Here is a 22,103-nt window from a genome sequence, read left to right as displayed (position 1 = left end):
GGGAAATACTTTGGTGGTCCTATCGGTTAACTACCACCCACGAACGTATCCTGGCACTCCTGGCGTCCCTCTCTTACGGTAAACGCCATCTGGCTAACCACCAATAATTACAGTTATTTAGGAATAAAGAGACTACTCGCTGAATGGCAGAAGCACTGCGAAGTCGACAGACACACAAACAAAAGCTTTGCTCTGCTAGCTTTTGGAATGAAATTTGATATTCGTCTCTCAAGCTGTAGCATACACATGTACACACAGACACACACACACACACACACACACACACACACACACACACACACACACACACACATAAAGAAATACACTGTTGGGTAGGGCAGGAAGGTTACAGAGGCGAAGGATAGCTTTCACCTGCACAGCTCAGAAAAGTTGGTGATGGTGTGGAGGATCCAGATGCTATGGGGTGTGAAGCAGCCATTGACATTTCGCATGTTTTTCTCTGCTGTATGATGTGCCACAGGGTGGTCCACCTCGTTTTGGCAACAGTTTAACAGAGGCCATTCATGCTGGTTGACAACTGGTTGCTTCTCATACCAATGTAAAACCCTGTGCAGTGGTTGCTGCACAGCTAGTATGTAACATTTCTCTTCCAAAGGTGGCCTGGACTCTTATGGGGCAGGATAAGTCTGTGATGGGGCTGGAGTAGGAGGTGCTTGGTTGGTGTGGATAGGGCAGGACTTCTACATGTAGGTCTTGGGAGTGGCCTATGATGTGGAGGTTGGGTGGTTGGCGAAAACCCACTTTTGGAGGGGATGGAAGTGTCTTGGGTAGGATGTTATTCATTTCAGGTCATGGTGATAGATAATCAAAGCCCTAATGTAGGATGTGTTTCAGTTGTTCGTGGGTGACAAGGGGGCAACTTCGTTGTGGTTGGTTCTTGGGTGGGATGTGAGGATCAGATATGTATGGGGATATGGCATGGGAAATCTGTTTGTGTGTTAGATCTGGTGGTATTGGCTGTCTGTGATGGCGTTTGTGTGGCCTTCAGTGTATTGAGTGAGGGAGTTCTCATTACTGCAGACGTATCTGCCATGGGTGGCCGGCCTGAATGGGAGGGATTTTTTGGTGTGGCGGAGGTGGCAGCTGTCAATGTGCAGGTACTGTTGGTGATTAGTGGGTTTGATGTAGACTGAGCTGTTGATGGAGTCATCTGGTCATTATATCGTCTAATGGCTCCCTTCCATCCAAACCTCATGTAGTATGTCCTTTCCTACTATCTCCTTTATCTAGCTGTCTTCTATTATACATCCATTTCCTTCTCTCACGTTGCGTCTCTCTGGGCCTTATAACACAATCCGTAACGGCCGCGACACACGAGGTTACACACCACTTTTGTTGCACCTTATAGTTACGGCCATGTCCGTTACAGCACCCGCTCACACAACTCCATGTGCAATGCGACTCCCTATAACAGCATAACACACTAGTAGCTTCACAAAATATTCCATCCCTCACATATCGCTCACGACCTGCTCGTCCTTGTTTTCTTTTGTTCTGTTACGCGTGACGACAAGTCACGCGCGATCGAATTTATTTCTCGCGAGTGACGATATATCACGAGCAATCAGATATATCTCTGTTAGAATATTATGCCCTGCCACCAACACAATTCCTTTCACCTGTAACCTTTATCCGCCACTTTCTATATAAACCTCCTTCCTCAGTGCTATCCTCCCACTCCCAAATGCAATGAATGCCTGCTCTATTTATCTGGATGAGTGCTGGAAAGTTTCCCTAACACTAGCCAAAACCAAATTCCTGTTCCTTAAATCCTATCTAAGCCAAGGAATCCCCTCCCACCCCCGGCCCCCAATGGTCTCACCATAAAAATCTCTATTTCTGGATCCCAGCTCTCCTTCCACTACGAAATCTCTTTTTCAGATTCCTCCAATCGCTTCCCTCTAAAATCTTGTTCAGCAAACCCCCTCCACTCATTCAGCAAAATACTGCTATTATGCAATCCCCACTACCTACACATCACCCAAATTGAAATCCTGACACCCCAACACCTAGAAGAAAATTCCAAACACCACCTCCACCAGTTATCCAGCCTGCTGCAATCCAGTTCCCACAATGGGGTGCCGCTATCCACTCCCCACCCTACTCCCAGTGTTCTTCCTCATCAACCCCTCATAGCACCCATACCCTGCTCAGCTGATGATTTCAATCTACCACATTGTCCTAAACCCTCTAGCAACACTCCATAAAATCCTGAACCGAAACAATCCCACCAAAATACTAAGCCCTACAGAAGTTTCAGTCCTATCCAAAGGCCCCATATTCAGCACTACTCTCAAGTTTAAACATGTGGGAATTGTGAAAGATCATCTCTCTTTGTCCCAATCCCTACACTGCAAAAAGTTCTTTCCCAACAACCCATCTAATCAAAGCCAGTCCAATACAGACATCCAATCCTTTCCTAATTCATACCACCATCCACCTGTGACCTCCCCACACTTCTGCCTAACCATCCCCTTCTCATCTTTCAGGAATTCCTAACTTCCAACCTGGCTTCACCATCCTTCCCTAATTCTTTAAGAACAACCACCTTTCAACAGAAGAACGGACTGCTCTGCCAAAGTGACACTATCCCAGAAGTCGCACATAGCCTCCAATCCTAGATGTAATCCTTGAGCCCTACCCAGAACATGTACCCTGAATCCATCTTCCTTCTTACCACAACAATAGCCCACATACCCACCTACTACATGCTCCCGAAAATACACAAACCTAAAAATCGTGAGTGCCAAATTGTGGCTGGTTACAGTGCACCTTCGAAAGAAGCTCTGCCCTTGTTGACCAGCAACTGCAACCAACTGTCCATAACCTAGCCTCCCCTCACGCCCTTTGAATTATACCTCTCGGAATGCCCTGCCAATTCCAAACACACCACTCCATTACTCGTACATCTAACTGAATACATCCTAACCCGTAACTACTTCACCTTTGAAGGGACAGTATACAAACCAATGGGTGGCACAGACATGAGCACCTGAATGACACTCTACCATGCCAACGTCTTCATGGGACACCTAGAGGAAAAATTCTGACCTATTCAAAATCCCAAACACATGGACTAGTTCAGGTTTAGTGATGACATCTGTTTAACTTGGATCCAACGCTGTGACACACTATCCTCATTCCTCCATAATGTGAACATGATCTCTCCCATCCAATTCACCTGTTCCTCCTTCACCCAGTGTGCCACCTTCCTGGATGTCGATCTCCAACTCTCAGATGGCTTCATCCACATCTCGGTCCGCATTAAATCCACAAATCACCGAGAGTACCTGCACTTTGACAGTTGCCACCTCTTCCACACCAAAGAATCCATCCCATACAGCCTTGTCACCTATGGTAGATGCATCTGTAGTGATGAAAACTAACTAGCTCAGTATGTTCAAGTCCTCACAAAAAAGACCTTCAAAGACAGTCAATACAATCTATACGTGAAACACAAACCAATTTCCCATGCTATCCTTCATTCCCGGAATCTCCCTAACCTAAACCTGACGTAGCTCGCTGTCCACTAATAGTGTGTGTGTGTGTGTGTGTGTGTGTGTGTGTGTGTGTGTGTGTGTGTGTGCGCCATCCTTTTTCCATTACTCCTGCCCAATGTGTGTCAGCTAGTTGTATGCTGCCATTTCACAAGATACACAGTGTGGTTTCAGTTGTCTGAGACTACAGACGTGTGTGCAAGTTGAGTTTGCGTGAGTGTGTGCGTGCGGGTGTGTATTTGTGTCTACTGCTGACAAAGGCCTTAATGGCCGAAAGCTACAACGGTGTGAATCTTTTTGTTGTGCCTATCGCGACTCATCATCTCCGCTTTATGGTGAGCAGCAATTTTCCTTCTCTGGTGTTGTTAAATTTTAGAGTTTGATAGTCATGTTTCGGTTCAGAGCAAATACAAATGAGGCAAGCAACAATGAAAGAATTTCTAAATCACATACTGGCGTACTGATATTCTTCTGTGGGTGTATATCAGAGCATGAATGTATTCATTTTGGCAGTATATTATCTTCCACATACCTGGATAGCTATTTTTTGTCTGATTTAAGACAACGTAAAAGGTACAGCTGTGGTTCGTTGCCACGTATCATAAGGCAGTACGTCTCAGTCAAAGAAGCTGTGATATGGGGAATAGGTTAAAATACATTTTGGTAGAAAAGACATCACAACTGATTCATTTGCTAACCGAAAGTTGCAAGGCATAGAAAAAAAAGCTGGCTGTTAAATAAGTGAGACATTTAGCGACTAAGAAACAAGGCTCCTGTCACTTTCCTAAATAAGTGAAGAATCTGATATTAAGAATAAAATACAAAATTAAATCATATATCCTTGACGAAGCCAACTCACCAGGACTATATTTCTGAAGTGAGTAGTAGGATTGGCAAGAAACTCAACATCTAAAGTGGGGACCGCGTAATTATTATTATTATTATTATTATTAAGCATTACAATCCATGAAGGCTTTTTGCTGCAGAATGGACAATGTTGAACCACTTTGCCCTGTCTTTACAAGTAATTTGCCACTGTCTGTCATGTCCTAGTTTTCTGAGATCGTCTTGAATATTGTCCAAGTATCTCATGCGTGGGCGTCCAAGAGGTCGTCTTCCGGTGGGAATCTCTTCAGTCACTTTCTTGATGGTCCTGTTTGGTGGTGCTCTGATGACATGCCCTATCCATTTCAGTCTTTTGGCTTTAATTTTGGCCACTATATCGGAGTCTTTATATAATTTGTAAATTTCATTGTTATTTAGCAATCTCCATTCATCACTGATCCTATCTCTTATGGGTCCAAATATTTTTCTCAAAATTTTTCGTTCAAATACTCTTAATCTGTTTTCCTCTTTTTTTGTGAGAGTCCAGGTTTCAGATCCATAGGTGAGTACTGGTATAATCAATGATTTGTATACTTGTAGTTTGGTGTTCCTAGAAATTAACTTGCTTTTGAAAACTGTCAAGAGACTATAGTAGCATTTGTTAGCCTTCTGAATTCGTGATTCTATTTCAATTTTTATGGAGTTGTCAGAGGTTACTATTGTACCAAGGTAATTAAATTCATTTGTCTTTGTGAAAGCTGTGTTATTAATTTGCAGTACATTATTATTTGATGGATAGCGGGATAAGATAAAGTGCATTGTTTTGTCTGTATTCAGCTGGAGGCCTGTGCCATTTGTGGCTTTAATTAATTGTGCTGTAAGAAGCTTCAAATCATTCTCACTGTCAGATAATAATGCAATGTCATCAGCGTATGCTACAATGTTAATTTTGCTTTCCAGTTGTGCTCCAATTTGTAGTAGCTTTACTTTTTGGATTATTCTATTGATTACTATGTTAAAAAGAACTGGTGAGAGTGAATCCCCTTGTTTGACTCCAGTTTTAACCTCAAAGTCTTCAGAAAGTTTGCTAGCTACTTTTATTTTGTATTTTGAGTTTAAAGTGCAAGATTTTATTAAATTTATCAATTTGTTAGGGATGCCAATCTGCCTCATGCACTTCCATAAATATTCCCTGTTGATACTGTCAAAAGCTTTTTTAAAATCAATGAAAAGCATATGTACATTTTGATTGAATTCATATTTCTTTTCACCCAACATCCTTAGGTCATATATATTGTCAATAGTCGATCTGTTAGGTCTAAATCCACATTGGGCATCATCTAGGGAGTCTTCAACGTAAGGGCTTATCCTTGCTAACAGTATATTTGTCAGAATTTTATATGTTGTGTTTAGTAACGCAATTCCTCTGTAGTTTGAACAATTTGTTGGGTCCCCCTTCTTGTATATAGGGCACACAACTACTTCTTTCCAATCATGTGGGACCTGTTCCTGCTTCCAGATGTTGGTGATGATTTTGTGTAAGCAGTTTACAAAAGGAAATTTACTGAGCTTCCATATATCTGTGTCTATACCATCACTTCCAGGAGCTTTATGTCTCTTCAGCTTCTTGATGCTTTCTTTAATTTCTGCTAAGCTGGGCTCTTCGTCCGATGGGTCAGCAGTAAGATATTCATTGTCATCTTCCTGAGAGACGCTTATAGTTGGAGCATTTAGTAACTCATTAAAATATTCCTTCCATCTGTTAGCAATGTCACTTCTTTCTGTTAGCAAGGAGCCATCTGGGTCTGTTATGAACTGTCCATAATTTTTTATATTCCCACTTTTAAACATATTTATGCTCTTGAAAAATCCTCTGGAGTCTGTGGTACGGTCATTCTCAGCTCTTTTTAATTTGTAATTCATAAAATCCCTTTTCTTTTTCCTAATGAGTTTCCTGGCAAGTTTCTGTTTCTCTTCAAAAATAAGTTTGTTTTGTGTTATTGGTTTTTGTAGGAATTTTTCCCTTGCTAATTTTCTATCTTCGATAGCGTTCGAGCACTCGGCATCAAACCAGGGGTTCTTAGTTGTAATAAAATGTCCCAAAACTGAGGTAGTTGCTCGTGTGATATTTTCTTTCAGAGCGTTCCAGGCTTGATTAGTATCATCATTGTTAATTTTACTTTCCACTTCAGGTTTGTGTGTTTCTAATTCTCTAATGTACTGGTTGAGAATGTTTGGGTTTTTCAGTTTCATTGTATTAAACCTAGGAACACCATTTAATTTAGACCATTTATGTCTTGAGAGTGAGATCTTGAACTTGGCTTTTACAAGAAAGTGATCCGAATCACAGTCTGCTCCCCTTTGACTTCTGATATCATGTATGCATTTATGATGTTGTTTTTCGATTAATACATGATCAATTTGATTTTTTGTGATGCCATCTCTTGAAGCCCATGTTTGTTTATGTATATCTTTATGTGCAAAATATGTACTTTTGATCAACATGTTTTTGGAAGTGGCAAAGCTAATAAGTTTTGTTCCGTTTTCATTACTCTGCTGATGTAGACTATGAGGTCCAATTGTAGGTTTATAATGATTTTCATGTCCTAACTTGGCATTGAAATCTCCTAGAATTATTTTAATTGAATTTTTCGAGAATGTATCATATACCTGTTCCAATTTGTTGTAAAATTCTTCTTTAATATTGTCCTCTTTATCCTCTGTTGGAGCATGGCAATTTATAACATTTAAAGTCTTATATTTGCATTGAATCGTAATGTGAGATATCCTTTCATTCACTGCCTCAAATTTCCTAATAAAAGGTAACAATTTGTTGTTTATTATAAATCCTGTCCCTAGTGCATGTATTTGTGTATCATTTCCCCCATACATTATTGTATACTTATTTTTGTTTATACTTCCATTACCCGTCCATCTGATTTCTTGTACTGCAACTAAATCCATTTTATACCTTTCAAGTTCCTGTATGACATTTATCAGTGATCCTGATCTATAGAGACTTAATACATTCCATGTTCCCATATTCATAACCTTTAAATTTTGCAAGTTCGTCATCAAGTTTGGTGGCCCAGCATTCTTGTCATTCTGATTCGTAGCAATCCATTTTCTCCTACAGGATCCTGTGATAGGGTCGCTGGCCCTAAGCACAACCCCCAACCTGGAGGACCAGGGTCTTGATTTCGGGGATGCCTACCCCTAGAGCAGTTGCTTTCACTTCAGCTAACGAACTTGCTCTGCCCGGCCTGTTGGTCCGCGGGAGGTATTTGATTTCCCTCCTACCACCCATATCTGGGAGGCGTTCCCCGATCCGCCACCTGGGGACGCGCCCTCTAGGAGTTACAGGCTCTCCCGAGGGACCGCGTAATAGGTGAAATTAATGAAAGCTGTTTCTTAGAAACAAAGTAATGCATTTCCAACGGAGCTCAGACAAAGAAGGCGCATCTCGCATCAAAGAAGCCTACGGACTGGGCGAAACTGGAGATAAAGAGAATTGAAGCGTTTGCGATGTGACGTTATAGAAGGATAGTGGAAGTAATCTCGACCGACAGCATAATAAATGAGGTAGTTTCCCGCAAGGGAGTCGAAGAAGGGGCTATATAGTCATTACGGACTAGAACTGGCGGGATGATTGAATATGTATTAAGATATCGGAGAGGAACTTGCATATTACCAGAAAGAGCCATCTAGAACAGAAACTGCAGTGGACGACAGAGATTGCAATGAATCCAATACTAGGTCGGGGCTATTAGTGTAAGTGAGGAGGTTACCACAGGAGATTAAGTTTTTTGGGACACACTACACTTGAAACTAAAATAAACAAAGGATGATCCCTGTGTTTGAGGGGGAGATCATTTATTTATCTATCCGACTCCTTGGTATTATGAGGAGCGACGCTTTCTGGCCGTAGGATTAGTTACTACGTAGTTTACAGAATTAATTTATAACAAAGAAATACACTTAAGAGTTAACAAAGCAGGGACAAATATTTTGACAGTGTAAAACAAGTAATAACGCACTAAATAGAAAAGCTGTGACACATTACCAGGAGCTTGTGTGGAAAATGGAAGTGTGTCACAACGAAACTTTCAACCTGAATTCGAAGACTTGTGGCCTGTAATTCAGTTTTTCTGTTCTGCTCTTACACTGCTTAATTCTGTCACCTGCTGAAACTAACTCCATTTTTCTATATCGCAACGATAGAAGGCTGCCCTATCTCCACTGAACATGCAAACAACTTACAGCCAATTAAACTGATCTGCACTACGATCTGCAAGAAGCGTCAGATGGAGGACCTGGAACTGATATCCGGATAGTGGTGTCCCTCGGAAATGTGTTAGCACCGACATTAGCAGTTTTCTGGGTGATCGGGTCGTACGAGGTAGTTAACAGGAGCCTGCAGTATCGCGCAGATAAGCCCAGGTCGCGGATGGAGCGTCGCCGATCGGCAGAGCCCGTCTTGGCTGCTAACGACTCCCGGAGGTGTGGCGTTCTCCGGCCGGAGATGGCCCTACCTCTCTCCTATCCGATCCCATCCCAGCCTAGGGGCGTGCGGCCTTAATGAAGACCAGCAGACGATCCATGTGGGATGGTGGCAAGGGCGATCCCACTCGTCGACGAAGCCGACAGGCAAAAGTTTGCTGGTTGTTTAAGGGGGAACGCTGAAGCTATCGTTACAGTTATATGAATAATACACTTCTTCAACAAGAGATTATACAAAAATGCAACTGATGAACAAGAAAAAGCTAAATACAGAAGACTAAGGAATTTAGTTAATAGAGAAGTTAGGAAAGCAAAAGAAAATTTTCTTGAAGACATGTGCAGAGAATTGGAAGAAAATATGCAAAACGGAAGAACTGATTTAGCTTACAGAAGAGCAAATCAATTTTTAACAAACCTAAAACAACACTCTCAGGCACAATAGGAAATAAAGAGGGGAAAACGCTGTTTGGTGAAGACATGGTGAAAAGGTGGAAAGAATACATAGAGGAGTTGTATGCCGGAACATCTCTTTCGGAGGAAGTAATAAGAAGAGAAGAGCAAGTAGACGAACATGACAAGGGAGATGACATTTTGCAAGAAGAATTTGACAGAACTCTAAAGGAACTACGGGACAACAGAGCAATCGGTATTCATGACATTCCTGCAGAACTAATAAAGCATGCTGGAGACAGGACGAAAATAATGCTGGTTAAACTTATTAAGTCCATCTATAACACAGGAGAGATACCGACAGACTTCCAGGAATGTATCATTGTTCCTATACCAAAGAAGGCAGCAGCTACAAAATGCGAGCAGTACCGATATCAAAGCCTAATACCATATGCATCAAAAAATCTCATAAAAATAGTTCCGAAGAGAATTAAAGAGAGGGTGGAGGGTATTAAGAGTGAAGATCAGTTTGGCTTCAGAAGGCGATTGGGAACAAGAGAGGCGATTCTGGCGCTGAGACTCGTTATCGAAAAGCAATTACAGAAAAATAAACCAACTTATATTGCCTTTGTAGTCATGGAAAAGGCTTTTGATAACGTTATCAGGCAAGAGATGTTCAGAGTGCTGAGGAAAAGTGGAATAAAGTACAAAGAAATCCGTGTGATACTCAGCTTCTATAAGAATGAGGTGGTAGTGATTAGGAACTGTCACCATGAATAAGAAGCAAATAGTAGAAAAGGGTAAGGCAAGGATGTGCTCTCTCTCCTCTTATATTCAATGCTTACATCCAGGAAGCTATAGACCAAGTTCGAGAAACTACTGAGGTGGGGATCAAAATTAATGGGCAGAAGATTGACATGCTACGTTATGCAGATGATATAGCTATAGTCACGGAGGCAAGAGAAGATGTAAAGGAAGTCTTTAGAACAATGGAAAAATTCCAAGCAATCAGTATGGAATGAGAATAAACAAGAAAAAGACTAAAGTGATGGTATGCAGTACAGGAGCAAAATATGAACCTCTCAGAATGAGAATTGGTAGAGAGGAGCTGGAGACGATAGAGAAATTTACTTACCTGGGAAGCAAAATCAATAAAGATGGTAGAAGCCTCAAAGAATTTGGGAACAGAATACAAAAGGCCAAAATTGCATTTAACTGGAGAAGGAACTTACTCACCAGCAACAACATCAGTCTGAAAATATAGAAACGTATCATGAAAGGTTTCGCTTGGAGTGTGGCCCTATACGAATGGGAAACTTGGACGATTGGAAGAGAAGAGAGAAGACGGCTAGAGGCACTGCAGGCGTGGTGCTATAGAAGGATTATGAAGATCAGCTGGAGAGAAAAAGTAACAAATGAAGAGGTGCTTAGAAGAGTACAGGAAACCAGATCTCTGTGAAGGCACATCCAAACAAAAAGAGGCAAACTTGTAGGGCACATCCTACGACACAACAACATCATTGGAACAATAACAGAAGGAGCTACTGAGAGAAGGAATCGGCGGGGGCGGCCAAGGATATCATACATGCAACAGATCATGAATGACGTTGGATGTAAGACATACGTGGAAATGAAGAGGAACGCAGACAGAAGAGAGGAATGGCGGTCTGCTGCAAATCAACCTCAGGGTTGAACACTACAAGAAAAGAAGAACACTTCTTCATAGAGAGAAGAAAATTATTTTACTCTCTGATAAGTAAATTGAGTAAACTACTTGTTACAAACCGTTCAACAACCGAGAGGATATAAAATGTTATTTATTTAAAACAACCGGTTCCAACAGATTATGCTGTCATATTCAGCTCTATAATAAATTTCATATGTATGGATTATGTCTCATCATATCGAATGACGCAAAACTTCCTTCAGTATCTGGTGGGGCGCAATTAGAATGAGTTTTATCATTTCGAAGAAAGTCTACGAATGTGTGTGCAATTTCTTATAGATATGAAGATGAGAAAAAACTGTTGAAACCGCTTGTTTTAAATTTAAAAAAAATATTTACTGTAATCTTGGTTTTTGAATGGTTTTTAACAATTAAACAGATCGCCCCTTAGCTCTAGCGAAATGAGGAAATTCAGTGAGTATTCTATTGCTAAAAGGCATAACGACTCAAAAATAGAAAACGTAAATTTGTTGGTTTTGGTTTCTTGAGACTTAAATGGATCGACAGGAGTTAAAATCTTCTTCTTCTTCTTCTGGTTCCTATAAGTTCCGGATGTTGGCGACCATCTTGCCACTGATTTTCTTGTCACTTGCAGCTCAAAATAGCTATGTAGATGTTTTAGACGTCTACGTTCTGATGTTCTTAAGCCAGGATATTCTTCTCCAGCCAACACTTCTATTGGTATTTCTCCTTGCGGGATGGTCTGGAGGAGATGGTATCCGTTGTCGTTCCGCATGAGGTGTCCCAGGTTCTGGATCACTCTTGCTTTCACGGTGGCCAGTACGTATTTCTCTTCCTTTTTTCTTCGTGGAACCTGAACATTTGTGACATGCGTTGTCCACGGATTCTTAACATTCTCCTGTACAGACACATGTCAAAAACCACCGGCCGCTTAACCAGTGATTCTGTCGGAGTCCATGTTTCAACACCATGCAAGAGGATGGAAAATACGTAGCAGCATAGAAGTCTGATCTTCGTCGTCATTGCTAAGCCATGATTCTTGAAAAGGTTACTCATCTTATTGAAGACAGCTCTGGTTTTTCGAATTGAAGTTCTCACCTCATCAGAAAGATCCCACTAGTCATTTATTGTACTTCCAAGGTACATGTATTTTTGTACTTGCTCTGAGATTTTGGCCTATCATAATGAGACATGTTTTTACTAATTATCATTGGTTTTTTCTTTTGAGGGTTGACATCTAAGACATATTACGAGCTTTTTTGTACAAGTCTATCGACAAGGTACGGCAAACTATCCCATCAGAAAATATTACTGTGTCGTCAGCATATTGGATGTTGTTCATATATTTTCCGTTTAAGAGCACTCCCATCTCTACTTCACCAAGAGCTTCCTAAAATATGTGTTCTGAATACATCTAGAAAATCAGTGTGGATAATATGGAATCCTGCCTTACACCTCGTAGGATGTCTATGTCTTCTGTATTTTCTCTGTCCAGTCTCACAGAAGCCGTCTGGTTCCAATATAGGTTCAAAATTACACGTGTTTCTTTATCATTCAAACCAATGCTTCTTAAAATGTCAACAATCTTCTGTTGTTTTACTCTGTAAAAAGCCTTCTGCTAATCAGTAAGGCAGGTATAAATGACGCAATTCACGTCTCTGCATCTTTGAAATAGTACCTGGATACTAAACAATGCTTCGCGCGTGCCAGATGCATTTCTGAAACCAAACTGTGTAGAAGAAATTTGTTCTTCACAGATCTTGTAAATAATGTTGTGAATGACCCTTAGAAAGAACTTTATCAAGTCACTCATGAGGCTGATGATCCTGTATTCACCATAAGTCTTAGCTCCGGGCTTTTTGGGCAATGTAATATATTCGGATTTAAGCCATTCTCGTGGAATGTTACCAGAGTCGTAGATGTCATTCAGTATTGCAGTCAACTATTTTAGTCTATCGTTCCAGAGCAGCTTGAGAATTTCGGCATTCACATTGTCTGGACAAGGTGATTTACCATCTTTCATTCCATTTATCGCAGCTTGTACTTCTTCCAGCAGAATTCTAGGTCCTGTATAGCAATATATTTACGGAAGTTCTGGTTGGTTGTCATAAAAGGGTTGTTCTATGCATGTTTTTCATATGGGAGTCCATAATTTCCTTCATGCTTGCAGAGAGCAGATTTATGTTTGCAGTTGTACCTAATGGGGTACTACTCCGGGAATTGTCATGTTTCAGAAATAAACTTGCGGAATGCTGTACCAGTCGATAGTTTCTACTGAAAACTTTGATCATCTATTTGACTGACGGTTAAGATGAACAGCTCAGAGTTTTAAGTTTCAAATAATGGCGACGGGAATAAAAGAAGAATGGAAAGCGAAGGAAAAGTGATATATGGGTTTTCAGTTTCGAGATTACCAAGATGAAATAAGATGCATGTACTTTTCACTGTCATCGTGAGGGCCAAGAAAAGAAAGGTCCTAAAGAAGTACGCGTCTTTCTATGCAATTATGCTGATTACTTTGTCCCCGTAAGAGAACCTCACTAGTTCTGAAATACATGTAGATGGCTAAACGGCAATCATACGGTTATAAGAATGTATTTTGTGTTGAAAGACAAAATCTATCACTATTTTCCTATTGGAGGACATGCTTGTGATGAAAAGGGAGTTACTTCTGTGCGATAGAGTACTTATTGGAGATCAGTATAAGTCAGTTACCACACAATTCGGCCACCTTGCTCGCTTCAAAGTTTATGCAGCAAAAACAACAGCTGAAACAATCGAAATAGGCACAAAAATATTTGATAGAGTATTTCCTGCCGCCCATTAATTTCTGTATTATAACTACATTCCAGAAAGGAAAAGGCAAGTAGTTCCTTAAGCCCTATATCGGAGTATTTGTAGCCCATATAATTACATTAACGAAAGCCAAGACATATTTTCCCGACAAGACCACTAGGCTTCCCCAACAGAAGTATATGATGAGAAAGTTTCCACAAACCATAAGAAGAATGATTATATTGAGAAACTACTGACGTATGTTACGCATCGACAGTATCAAGAGTTAATAATCAGCTGAAGATGAAGCCTGCAACAGAAATGGATGAAAATGACTGAAACGTGGCAAGAACCAATCGTTTCTTCTCATGTTTTTCGTATTCATATTTTAAAACTTGGTGTAGTCCTAGTTCTGTCTACAACTGGCCAGTCATCATTTCTAACATTTTTGTATGAACTTAGGACAGTTTTATAAATGCTCGGAGTTATAAAGATAATATGAAATACATTCACTTCAGTTGTTTAGATTCCCAAAAGCATTGAGAAACAATAAGTTTATTGGTTATTATTTAAGTACAGCAATTTTTCTGCATAGTAGTACACTCCAGACGGACTTAAATACTTCATGTTACATTTACTGCACCCGAAATATTGTCATTCTTTAAATATTTTAAACATTACATTACGTTTCTAGCATTTGTAGACTTAGAGAAAGCTTTTGACAATGTTGACTGGAATACTCTCTTTCAAATTCTGAAGGTGGCAGGGGTAAAATACAGTGAGCGAAAGGCTATTTACAATTTGTACAGAAACCAGATGGCAGTTATAAGAGTCGAGGGACATAAAAGGGAAACAGTGGTTGGGAAGGGAGTGAGACAGGGTTGTAGCCTCTCCCCGATGTTATTCAATCTGTATATTGAGCGAGCAGTAAAGGAAACAAAAGAAAAATTCGGAGTAGGTATTAAAATCCATGGAAAAGAAATAAAAACTTTGAGGTTCGCCGATGAAATTGTAATTCTGTCAGAGACAGCAAAGGACTTGGAAGAGCAGTTGAACGGAATGGACAGTGTCTTGAAAGGAGGATATAAGATGAACATCAACAAAAGCAAAACGAGGATAATGGAATGTAGTCGAATTAAGTCGGATGATGCCGAGGGAATTAGATTAGGAAATGAGACACTTAAAGTAGTAAAGGAGTTTTGCTATTTGGGGAGCAAAATAACTGATGAAAGTCGAAATAGAGAGGATATAAAATGTGGACTGGCAATGGCAAGGAAAGCGTTTCTGAAGAAGAGAAATTTGTTAACATCGAGTATAGATTTAAGTGTCAGGAAGTCGTTTCTGAAAGTATTTGTATGGAGTGTAGCCATGTATGGAAGTGAAACATGGACGATAAATACTTTATACAAGAAGAGAATAGAAGCTTTCGAAATGCGGTGCTACAGAATAATGCTGAAGATTAGATGAGTAGATCACATAACTAATGAGGAAGTATTGAATAGGACTGGGGAGAAGAGAATTTTGTGGCACAACTTGACCAGAAGAAGGGATCGGTTGGTAGGACATGTTCTGAGGCATCAAGGGATCACCAATTTAGTACTGGAGGGCAGCGTAGAGGGTAAAAATCGTAGAGGGAGACCAAGAGATGAATACACCAAGCAGATTCAGAAGGATGCAGGTTGCAGTAGGTACTGGGAGATGAAGAACCTTACACAGGATAGAGTAGCATGGAGAGCTGCATCAAACCAGTCTCAGGACTGAAGACCACAACAACAACAACATGTAATTTCAATAAGTGCCTTAAAATGTGTTTGCTTCCTCATTTATTGTTATAAGAGGATAACTGCATGTGATAAAAATCACCATAGCAGCTACGAATATTTTTCAAACTATGTAATACTAGCCTTACATATTCCAGAAAATGATTTCTTTCACATTGCAGAAAGAAATTCGATATTTAATTGTTAAACAAGGTTCTAGTATGTCCTTCCTTTCGTCCCAATAATTTATCAATCACGAGTTTCCTCCTTTTAGGAATAAGCGATTCAGTTGATATTTGTGGCACTAAAACAACAACGCATGACCTTTGAAAGTCACCAAAGACATCGTCCCTAGACCGAGGACTGATCAGCAAATGTTTGTTATACCATAAAGTTTCAAAATGGTTCGTACAATTTAACAAGACCACAGCTTCTAAGTGAATGAAGAGAGAAAACGAAAGTAATTTTTCAAAAGAACCACCCAATTTTACAAGCGTATATCTAGTACATCCATGTACGTACAACGTTGAATCGCTTTATACAATTTCGCTTAGGATCAAAGTTTTTAGTTACCATTTGCAAAAATGTAATGAGAAGCAGAAACACGAGGGTGGAAGCTAAACTCGTTCTATAGTTTTTCGAGCATTTCTAGGGTTACTACATTCGTCACTGTTATCATGTGGTGTCACAGTTAACCTAATGTGCTTGGAAGCGGAGGAACAGAGACATTCTTTCACAAATCCCGAGAAAATAATCCACATACCACGAGATTAGACTACTTTGGAGGCCGATGGTGCAATGTTAGATCCGGATGCACTTTATCCTCAGTCGATCGCTGAGGCAGCTCTTTGTTAGCAAGATGCAGTTATCACTGCTGTGGTGCTTTCCTCTTGACACGTTTAATTGCCGTCATGTTCAAGCAGCTGTGGAGAAATAAAGCCTCCCAACATTTTAAGGTGAGGGTTTCATGTAACCATGTTTTCCACAAAAAAGATCGTTCCGTAAATAATTTTCTTTTTTATGGAAACAGAGCAAAAGACATGAAGCTTTTCAAAGACTTTCTGGTTTTTTACTGCACTGCCCAATAGAGTTAGGGAAACATGACTATGGCCATCCGCCATACTCCACTGAGCAATAATTGAGAACTGGGTATGTTACCAAATTATGCCTTTATCTTTAGCAAGATAAATTGGGAAATTTGTGGTAAGTTCCTATGGGACCAAACTGCTGAGGTCATCGGTCCCTTGGTTTACACACTAATTAATCTAACTTAAACTAACGAACGCTAAGGACAACACACACATCCAAGCCCGAGGGAGGACTCGAACCACCGACGGGTGGAGCCGCGCGCGCATGGCTACCCCACGTTGCTTCACAACATAGATGCAAACAACACATTATTATTTCCTCGTGTATTAACATAACAAGAGCTTTAATGTTCGACAGGAGTCGAGAACAATGTGTTTTTCAGTGGGCTTTGAGAGCTTCAGTAAATTTTATTCAGTCTTTGAGCGTTTATCACCGCCTGGAACTTACGTGCCATGCTGCGTATAAGTCTACGGAAGTCACTCTGTGCTATCCGTTCCCATTCTTCAATGAGAGCTCTTGAGTTTGCTCAGTGAGTGCGCGATGGAACAGGACGATCACGAACACATCTGTCAACCATGTCCCACAAATACTCGATGGGGCTTAGATCGGGACTCACCGGTGGCTATTCCAGTACTTCAATGTCCAGACTTCGCAACACATCTGTGGTGACGCCTGCCACATGGGCCTAGCATGATCGTGCTCGAGAACGAAACAATGCCCACGGCTACCTCCGTATACAGCACCCACAACATGGTCCAACAGGATCTGTTCGACGTACTGCCTGGCTGGGAAAGCTACCATGGTATACGTCAAGATCTACATCTACATCTACGTCCATACTCCGCAAGCCACCTGACGGTGTATGGTTGAGGGTACACTGAGTACCTCTATCAGTTCTCCCTCCTACTCCAGTCTTGTGTTGTTCGTGGAAAGAAAGATTGTCGGTATGAATCTGTGTGGGCTCCAATCTCTCTGATTTTATCCTCGTGGTCTCTTCGCGAGATATACGTAGGAGGGAGCAATATACTACTTGACTCCTCGGTGAATGTATGTTCTCGAAACTTCAACAAAAACCCGTACCGAGCTACTGAGCGTACGGCTGTCTACACTGATATCTCCACATAGCGTCTCAGACCCTTGACCGAACCTGTTGACTTTCTGGACAACATTTGGCAGATATCGCTCAGGACAGCGTCTCCACATACGAACACGGTCATCACCTTGCGTCAGTGGATTTATGGATTCGTCTGTGAAGAAAACGTTTCGGCAGTGATGAAGTTGACACCTGACATGGGAACGGCAGAACTGAAGGCGAGTTGCGAGATGTTATCAAGAGGGATACTCGAACAAGACGCCTAGGTCGTAAGGTCTTTTCTCGGAACGTATTCCTTATAGTCTAATCGGACACAGCGGCACTAGAGGCACTACTGAGATCGTCTTGCAGTGCTCTGGCTGCAGCCGTACCACACCGTAATACAGAGATGACCAAATATCGGTTTCCGCGTGGGAGCGTAACACGTAGCAGACCTTGTCGAACTGGCCTTGTGTACCGGTATGCATCTCTGTAGCATCTGGTTGACAGGTGGAGCGACATTGGCGTCTGTAAAATACCATTCAACAACCAAGATCGTAGAAATTATTTCTTTATTCAAGACAAGCGGGTAAAACAGGCTTTGCTGTCATCTTCAGGTCTGTACGGAAGTGCATATACATGGAATATACGTTATAAGTTAAGATGTAACATTTGATATAAAACTTTGAGTTTGGTATTAGAAAAACTGGATCTGGACGTGTTATTGACATGCCCTAAAAATCTTTTTGTTTTAAACGTGTTCATTTTACACTGAACTTCACGCACAAAATGTTAAGTGCATAAAAATCAGCATATTATAACATGGCTGTCATCGGTAACATATTTAAAACACAAAGCACCAAAGCACCTTGTGCGAAAGGCCATGTTTATATTCATATTGCTCACAGATGGTTGTTGCATTACACAAATATGAAACATACTAGCACTTCTGTTTACATATGCTGGGCATATTATAAACAATGTGAACCCACTTTAAATGGTATTAAGTGCAACTCATAGGTATTATTGCAAACATTATATTGCTTTAGTGTGTTGTAACCGCTAGACGGCTATTAAATCATAACCTAGTAACAGATGGTAAATAGTGCTCTTTTCATGGTTATAATATCTAAAATTAACTACTTTAGTGAGTAACAGGAACGTGTGAAGGTGATTGTGAGAACTGAATATGTGTTTCAGTTGTTAATAAAATACAATTTTGTAATCTTAACTATTCTTAAAGGCCACTCATTAAATTTTAAATATAAAAAGAGAAGTATTTACAACATCCTACATGGTTCCGATGTGACAGCCATCCAGTGGCTGCAGCACACTAAACAAGTGTAATTTTTGCAATAATACCTCTGAGTTGTACCTTATACGCCATTTAACGTGAATTCGCCCTGTTTAGAATATGTCCAGCATATGTAAACAGAAGTCATATTGTGTACCGTGTTTGTATAATGGAAGATGCATCTATGAGCAATATGTATATGGATAAGGCCTCTCGCACAGGTTGCTTTGTGTCTTAAATATTGTAACGATAACAGGCGTTTTGTAATATGCTGATTTTTATGTGCTTGACATTTTCTGCGAGATGTTCAGCGTAAAATGAACATGTCTTATAACAAAAGATATTTAGGGTATGTCTACGTACAGGTCCACTTCCGTTTTTTATAGTACCAAGCTAGAAGATACATCTTAACTTTGAGACATATTCCATGTATATGCACTTCCATACAGACATGACGATGATAACAATGTCTGTTGAAACCGGTTGCCTTAAATAAAGAAATATTTTATGCGATCTTGTTTTTTGAATGGTTTTTAACAATTAAAACATATAGTCCTTCAGTACTCTCAAAATGAGAAAATTCAGTCACATTGCCATCTGTAGCAACACGATGGAACGTCCATTCTTCTTGGATGAAAAAGACTCCTTTCCAGCTTACGCTAAGTTAAGATGCCACCCTGCATATGTTTTGTTGCATACAACGCTCACAAATGATAATTTCTGTTTGGGTAGCTCAGTAGAGCTCTCTCAGACACCAGTACTCATTTTCTTCTGTGGGATTATCTGACACCATACTGCATAACACAGCGGACAGATGACGAATAACTTTCATTGTTGTATACGCTGAAAATGAAAACCTGAGGCTAAGCGGTAAGACAACAGATACCGCCAGAATCAAAATAGATGTATCATAACGGAGTCTGAAACGCGTATTCCCTTAAATCATTTGAGCAGTGTATTTGATAAGTGGGTGTTGTGTATGTCATGGCCTCCGGAGAAAAAAAAGAGTATAAATGAAATTATCGATACACAACAATGGAAGCGATATATGCACTCTCAGAATAGTAATGTGTAGTATCTTTGTAATTTGGTACAAAAGGAATCAAAGTTTTTTGTTTCATTGTCTTCTTGGTTTTGACGTTCTAGCTGACGGACGTTTACTGTTTACGGTCTGTAACTAGTACAATTATCTGTAGTAATACTACTAATATTTTGGATACACATAAAAATAATCGTTCAAAACTGTGTATCTGTAGCAAGTACCTTTATTGCCCACGATTTAGTTAAGTAATAATTAAATGTTGCGCTGGCCATTTTGTATAGGCTCATTGTTGTAGCGACGCTATTAATAATAAAAATGAGATATGCCATTTTAATAGACATTTAATGCTAAAAGTGTTTAAAAAATAATCTCAATGAATACAAATCGGCGACAAAAAATATTTTCCAATTCATTTTGGCCAGAGGTACAGTATTATTGAGAGTAATTTCTATAAATGTGTACTCTGACATTGCACATAGGCACCTATCCTGGAACATAAAGTTTCACAGAAAAAATAATTAAGCATTGTATTTAATTGGCCTAGCGCGTAATATTAACGAAGGTTTTTTTTTTTTTTAAATCCATCTCAAGACGGATGTCTTCATGTTGGAATGCGTATATTTCTGAGAAAACTTAGCTGTGGCTTTTAACAAATATAAAAGAAGATTTTTAACAAAACATTTCATTCAATTATCAGAGTGTTTTCTTTCATTAAGAAAAAGTTACGCGATATGTGTTCACTATGTCCTCACGTGGTCACGGTTCATTTTTCCACTTAAAGTGAATTTAGCTTTATCACTGAACACCTAACGTGTTACCTCCTATGTCCACGTTCAGAATTGACTCACAGAACTCCACACGTTGTTGTTTACCATTAACATGAAGGAATTGTAGCAAATTGACTCATGTGTGATTTGAAACACAACGTCGCTGCAAAACAGGCCAGTTGGACAAATGATAAATGGTCAAGTCTCGGCTGGTACGAAGTGTAGGCTTCTGTGGACTATGTGGAAAACTCAGTATGATGCACTCTACGTCCTGACCGAGCTAATGGTGGCGCTCTTATTTTCACATTAGATAAACACGTCATAGAGGACGTTAGACAAACACGTCATAGAGGAAGTCGAGTTGTACTGTCGTTCTTTCGTCTAAAACCACGCTAAACGACTGCAACTGGATTGTGCCTTTTGAAGCAGAGAACGCATAATGCCTTTTGTTGTCATTTGTAGTCATTTAGACCCAACACAAATTGAGTAATGAACGAGAATGTGAGCTAGCGGGACTATATTGGCCGCTGCAGATAACCTCATGAAGCGGCCATTTCCAACGTCACCATGATTAGCTTTGAGTTTCTGTGCGTAGGTTAGTAACTTAATTCATGCAGACAACTGGTTCCCAACCTGGGGGTAACCACGACCTGAGGGATAAAATGAAATTTTCTAAGGGGTAAAAATATAAGAATTAGATTATGTTACCGTTAAGAAATTAAATTTTATTTATGATATTATTATTATTATTTGGTAAGACTGCAATAATGATTACTATGTGACCAGTCCTCATCTTTTTTTGAAACACGAGGATTAACACGTGACACAGCTTGGTTGTGGTTAAAGCTTATGAAACGAATAAATGAACATCATTCACTCATACAGTGCAATTTTACACTCAATCTTTTTACTTTGTGGCACGCACCTATGACAGGAAGATTGAGACGAATACATCAATGATTCATGAAAATGCCTTCTCTGAGTTGTAAGTAGTTACCGAAATGAACCGCAAATTCCTTCATGATTCATTTGGCAACAGGTAATCCATCTAATTGATGGCACTACGCAACACTAACCTCTTAGTGGTTACTATGTCGCTCCAGGGCTTTCCCACTGTTATTGTTATTAGTAGTAGTTGCCAGATATATGGCTTTGCCACTCTAAGATCTTTCAATTTATATCGGTTCGAAAGTAAGGAGTCCAGCAATGAGGTAATTTATGAACCAGAAGTGTAGCGCTCGTATTTTATTTGGGTTGCTTTTAAATGGAGGTATAGACTATGGGTGAAGCAAGAGTCGCTAGGAAGAGGAGTAGTCCAGAGGAAGCATATTTTGTAACAAATATCTATCCTTAATGTGGATAGTTAGCTTTCTTTTCCGAAGAC

The sequence above is a fragment of the Schistocerca piceifrons genome, chromosome 7 (genome assembly GCF_021461385.2).
Source record: "Schistocerca piceifrons isolate TAMUIC-IGC-003096 chromosome 7, iqSchPice1.1, whole genome shotgun sequence".
Lineage (NCBI taxonomy): Eukaryota > Metazoa > Arthropoda > Insecta > Orthoptera > Acrididae > Schistocerca > Schistocerca piceifrons.
The sequence above is the reverse complement of the archived record's forward strand: the minus strand, read 5'-3'. Positions refer to the sequence as shown.